General features: G+C 69.3%; 1 protein-coding gene across 1 annotated transcript in view; it reads right to left on the reverse strand.

Annotated features, from left to right (window-relative positions):
• Positions 1-5,971, reverse strand: part of PHC2 (polyhomeotic homolog 2) — a 39,426-nt gene extending 33,455 nt beyond the window's left edge. The window contains 1 exon segment of the mRNA XM_068162775.1: positions 5,881-5,971. The gene's annotated coding sequence lies outside the window, so the exon portion shown is untranslated.
• Positions 5,972-6,000: the final 29 nt, after the last annotated feature.

Consider the following 6,000-nt stretch of genomic DNA (forward strand, 5'->3'; position numbering starts at 1 on the left):
GGGCAAAGGGGGGGGGGGAGAGAGGGGGGGAGGGGGACAGGGCAAAGGGGGGGGGGAGAGAGGGGGGGAGGGGGACAGGGCAAAGGGGGGGGAGAGAGGGGGGGGGAGGGGGGACAGGGCAAAGGGGGGGGAGAGAGGGGGGGGAGGGGGACAGGGCAAAGGGGGGGGAGGAGAGGGGGGGGAGGGGGGACAGGGCAAGAGGGGGGGGAGAGAGGGGGGGGGGAGGGGGACAGGGCAAAGGGGGGGGAGAGAGGGGGGGGAGGGGGACAGGGCAAAGGGGGGGGAGAGAGGGGGGGGAGGGGGACAGGGCAAAGGGGGGGAGAGGGGGGGGGGAGGGGGGACAGGGGCAAAGGGGGGAGAGGGGGGGAGGGGGGACAGGGCAAAGGGGGGAGAGGGGGGGAGGGGGGACAGGGCAAAGGGGGGAGAGGGGGGGGAGGGGGGACAGGGCAAAGGGGGGAGAGGGGGGGAGGGGGGGACAGGGCAAAGGGGGGGAGAGGGGGGGAGGGGGGGACAGGGCAAAGGGGGGGAGAGGGGGGGAGGGGGGGACAGGGCAAAGGGGGGGAGAGGGGGGGGAGGGGGGACAGGGCAAAGGGGGGGAGAGGGGGGGAGGGGGGGACAGGGCAAAGGGGGGGAGAGGGGGGGAGGGGGGACAGGGCAAAGGGGGGGAGAGAGGGGGGGAGGGGGGACAGGGCAAAGGGGGGGGAGAGAGGGGGGGAGGGGGGGACAGGGCAAAGGGGGGGGAGAGAGGGGGGGAGGGGGGGACAGGGCAAAGGGGGGGGGAGAGAGGGGGGGGAGGGGGGGACAGGGCAAAGGGGGGGGAGAGAGGGGGGGAGGGGGGACAGGGCAAAGGGGGGGGAGAGAGGGGGGGAGGGGGGACAGGGCAAAGGGGGGGAGAGGGGGGGAGGGGGGACAGGGCAAAGGGGGGGAGAGGGGGGGAGGGGGGACAGGGCAAAGGGGGGGAGAGGGGGGGAGGGGGGACAGGGCAAAGGGGGGGGGAGAGAGGGGGGGAGGGGGGACAGGGCAAAGGGGGGGGGAGAGAGGGGGGGAGGGGGGACAGGGCAAAGGGGGGGGAGAGAGGGGGGGAGGGGGGACAGGGCAAAGGGGGGGGAGAGAGGGGGGGAGGGGGGACAGGGCAAAGGGGGGGGAGAGAGGGGGGGAGGGGGGGGACAGGGGCAAAGGGGGGGGGAGAGAGGGGGGGAGGGGGGACAGGGCAAAGGGGGGGGAGAGGGGGGGAGGGGGGACAGGGCAAAGGGGGGGAGAGGGGGGGGGAGGGGGGACAGGGCAAAGGGGGGGGAGAGAGGGGGGGGAGGGGGGACAGGGCAAAGGGGGGGGGAGAGAGGGGGGGAGGGGGGGACAGGGCAAAGGGGGGGGAGAGAGGGGGGGGAGGGGGGACAGGGCAAAGGGGGGGGGAGAGAGGGGGGGGAGGGGGGACAGGGCAAAGGGGGGGGAGAGAGGGGGGAGGGGGGGACAGGGCAAAGGGGGGGGAGAGAGGGGGGGGAGGGGGACAGGGCAAAGGGGGGGGAGAGAGGGGGGGGAGGGGGACAGGGCAAAGGGGGGGGAGAGAGGGGGGGAGGGGGACAGGGCAAAGGGGGGGGAGAGAGGGGGGGGAGGGGGGACAGGGCAAAGGGGGGGGAGAGAGGGGGAGGGGGGACAGGGCAAAGGGGGGGGGAGAGAGGGGGAGGGGGGACAGGGCAAAGGGGGGGGAGAGAGGGGGAGGGGGGACAGGGCAAAGGGGGGGGAGAGAGGGGGAGGGGGGACAGGGCAAAGGGGGGGGAGAGGGGGAGGGGGGACAGGGCAAAGGGGGGGGAGAGAGGGGGAGGGGGGACAGGGCAAAGGGGGGGGAGAGAGAGGGGGAGGGGGGACAGGGCAGGGGGGGGGGAGAGGGAGGGGGGGACAGGGCAAAGGGGGGGGAGAGAGGGGGAGGGGGCACAATGATGGTGAGGGATGGGGATAGTGGGGGGCAGGGGGGGGCTGGGGGTCAGAGATGAGCAACCACTGGAAGCTGGGCATGGGGGGGGGAGTAAGGGGGGACACAATCAGGAAGGGGGGGGGCAAGGTGATGGGGAGGGGTTGAAAACACTATTGGGGGGGGTGGGATAGAGGGGGGCCACAGACTGAGTGGTGGAATCTGAGGGTGGGGGGGTGGGAAACAAAGGGGGGGGCAAAAGCAGAGGGGGAGGTGCAAGGTGGCAGTGAGGGCTGGGAGGTGATGTTGGGGGGGGTTGGATACAACAAGGGAGAGTGGGAATATGATGTGGGGGGGTCAGATAGCGAGGAGGGGGATGGGGTGGGGGAAGCAGTAAGGAGGAGGGGCAAGGGGACGGGAAGGGGTTGAGGACAACTGGGGGGGGGTGGGAAAGAGGGAGGATAGAGAATGAGTGGGGGGATATGGGGGTGGGAAATAAGGGGGGGGCAAGGTGAGGGATGGGAAATAAGGGGGGGCAAGGTGGGGGTGGGGGGAATATGGGGGTGAGGGATGGGAAATAAGGGGGGCAAGGTGACAGTGGGGGGAATGAGGGGGTGCAAGGTGACAGTGGTGGGAAATAAGGGGGGGCAAGGTGGGGGTGGGGGGGAATAAGGGAGGGTAAGGTGAGGGTGGGGGTGGGAAATAAGGGGGGTGGGAGTATGGGGGGTGCAAGGTGATGGGGGGAAATAAGGGGGTGCAAGAGGATGGTGGGGGGTGGGAAATAAGGGGGGGGCAAGGTGAGGGTGGGGGGGAAATAAGGGTGGGGGGTGGGAAATAAGGTGGGGCAAGGTGATGGTGGGGGTGGGAAATAAGGGGGGGGCAAGGTGATGGTGGGGGGGATATGAGGGTGGGGGTGGGAAATAAGGGGGTGCAAGGTGATGGTAGTGGGGATATGGGGGTGGGAAATAAGGGGGTGCAAGAGGATGGTGGGGGGGATATGAGGGGGTGGGGGGAATATGGGGGTGAGGGGTGGGAAATGGGGGGGCAAGGTAAGGGTGGGGGTGGGAAATAAGGGGGAGCAAGGTGAGGGTGGGGGGAAATAAGGGGGAGCAAGGTGAGGGTGGGGGGAATATGATGGGGGGGAAATAAGGGGGGGGCAAGGTGAGGGTGGGGGGGGAAATAAGGGGGGGTGGGAATAAGGGGGTGCAAGATGATGGTAGGGGGATATGAGGGTGGGGGTGGGAATAAGGGGGTGCAAGATGATGGTGGGGGTGGGAAATAAGGGGGTGGTGGGCGATGGTAGGGGGGATATGAGGGTGGGGGGGTGGGAGAGTAAGGGGCTGCAAGGTGATGGTAGGGGTGGGAAATAAGGGGGGTGGGGGGTGATGGCAGGGGAATATGGGGGGGAGGGGTGGGAAATAAGGGGGGGCAAGAGGATGGTAGGGGGAAATTGTGGGGGAGAAGGATAGATTTGGGGGGGCAGAGCTGATAGCAAGCAGTGGAAGAGGGTAGTGGGGGCTGAGAGGTGACAATAAAGGGGGGGGGTAAGATGACAAAGGGGGGGTGAAAATGAGGAGGCGGGGTGGGACATGATGTTGGGGGGACACTAGTGGGGGGTGGGAGAGAAGAAAGGGGGTGTGGGGTTTAAGGGGGGGATCAGGCATAGTAAGGAGTGGAACATTATGGTGTGGGGGGGGTGATAATAAGGGGGTGTACATTCGGGGGGGTGCAAGGCTGTGGGGAGCTCACTAGTGGGGGGTGAGAGGGACAGAGGGGGGGGTCAGATAGGACAGCAAGTGCTGAAATGTGATGGTGGGGGTGGGAAGTGACACTAAGGGGGTACAGGGTGATGGGGAAAGGTGGGAGGTGATGGTTGGGGGGGAGGAAACACTACTGAGGGGATAGAATGGGGGGGGTCAAACAACAGTAATGGGCAGGATAGGATGGGGGGGGAAAAAGCAGGGGGGGGGGAGGAGGACAGAGGTGGGGAAGGGGGGGGAGAGGACAGAGGTGGGGAAGGGGGGGGAGAGGACAGAGGTGGGGGAAGGGGGGGGAGAGGACAGAGGTGGGGGAAGGGGGGGGAGAGGACAGAGGTGGGGGAAGGGGGGGGAGAGGACAGAGGTGGGGAAGGGGGGGGGAGAGGACAGAGGTGGGGAAGGGGGGGGAGAGGACAGAGGTGGGGAAGGGGGGGGGAGAGGACAGAGGTGGGGAAGGGGGGGGAGAGGACAGAGGTGGGGAAGGGGGGGGAGAGGACAGAGGTGGGGAGGGGGGGGGAGAGGACAGAGGTGGGGGAGGGGGGGGGAGAGGACAGAGGTGGGGGGGGGGGGGAGAGGACAGAGGTGGGGGGGGGGGGGAGAGGACAGAGGTGGGGGGGGGGGGGGGAGAGGACAGAGGTGGGGAGGGGGGGGAGAGGACAGAGGTGGGGAAGGGGGGGGGAGAGGACAGAGGTGGGGAAGGGGGGGGGAGAGGACAGAGGTGGGGAAGGGGGGGGGGGAGAGGACAGAGGTGGGGAAGGGGGGGGGAGAGGACAGAGGTGGGGAAGGGGGGGGGGGAGAGGACAGAGGTGGGGAAGGGGGGGGGGAGAGGACAGAGGTGGGGAAGGGGGGGGGAGAGGACAGAGGTGGGGAAGGGGGGGGAAGAGGACAGAGGTGGGGAAGGGGGGGGGAGAGGACAGAGGTGGGGAAGGGGGGGGGAGAGGACAGAGGTGGGGAAGGGGGGGGGAGAGGACAGAGGTGGGGAAGGGGGGGGGGAGAGGACAGAGGTGGGGGAGGGGGGGGAGAGGACAGAGGTGGGGAAGGGGGGGGGAGAGGACAGAGGTGGGGAAGGGGGGGGGAGAGGACAGAGGTGGGGAAGGGGGGGGGAGAGGACAGAGGTGGGGAAGGGGGGGGGGAGAGGACAGAGGTGGGGAAGGGGGGGGGAGAGGACAGAGGTGGGGAAGGGGGGGGGAGAGGACAGAGGTGGGGAAGGGGGGGGAGAGGACAGAGGTGGGGAAGGGGGGGGGGAGAGGACAGAGGTGGGGAAGGGGGGGGGGAGAGGACAGAGGTGGGGAAGGGGGGGGGGAGAGGACAGAGGTGGGGAAGGGGGGGGGAGAGGACAGAGGTGGGGAAGGGGGGGGAGAGGATGATATGACAGCAAGCAGTGGAATAGGATAGTGGGGGGGGGGAATAATAAGGGGGTGCAAAAGCAGAAAGGGAGGAGCAAGGTGATGGGGAGGGGTAGGAATCACTGGGGGGGGTGGGGGGATGCAAGGGGGGGGGAGGTGGTGGTGGGGTGCAAGGGGGGGGGAGGGATGTGGCAGTAAGTGGTGGAAGATGATGGAGGTGGGAGATAATTCTAAGGGGGTGCAAGGTGATGGTGAGGAGGGGGATAAGATGGGGAGGGAGGGAAGACTATTAGAGGAGGGGGATAGAATATGGGGGGGGGAAGGAAATAGTAATCAATGGAACAGGATAGTGGGGGGGGATGGGAAATAATTGCGAGGAGGTGCAAAGGCGAAGCAGGGGTGCGAGATGCTGTGGAGGGGCAAGGTCCCGTGGTGGGGGGCGGGAGAGGATGGTCTGGAGGGGAGAGAATAGGCAGGGGCCAGATGTGACAGCAAGGAGCGAGCCCGGGAGGCAGGGCAGGGGGTGCGGGGCGAGGAGAGGAGGGTGTAAAATCGGGGGGGCCAGGCACGCACAAGCAGCTGGGGAGGGCTGGAGCCAGCGAGGAGCGGGGCGGGGGGGGGCTGTAACGGGACGGGGGGCAAACGGGGGGCTGCAGACACGGCAGGGGCCAGGCCCCCGGCAGGGCCTGCGGCGGGGCCCGGTAAGGGAAACTGAGGCAGGGCGAGTGACGAGGCGCATGCGCGGCGCGGCCCCCCCCCTCACCCCGTCCCCTCCTCACGCCCCCCCCCCCCCGCCCCGCGCTATCCCCAACCCAACCCCCGGCCCCGGCCCGGCCCAGACAAAAGCCGGCGGGGCCCGGTAAGGCGGTACCTGCGGCGCGGGCGGAGCGGCTGCCGCCGGCCGCGGCCATGGCCCCGGCGGGGCTGGGGGTGTGGCGGCGGCTGGGAGGGGGGCGCCGCGGGGTGAGGGGGTCCCGGGTGCCGGCTGGGC

This window comes from Melanerpes formicivorus, unplaced genomic scaffold (genome assembly GCF_026170545.1).
Source record: "Melanerpes formicivorus ecotype bairdi unplaced genomic scaffold, bMelFor1.0.p_v2 SCAF_67, whole genome shotgun sequence".
NCBI classification, from domain to species: domain Eukaryota; kingdom Metazoa; phylum Chordata; class Aves; order Piciformes; family Picidae; genus Melanerpes; species Melanerpes formicivorus.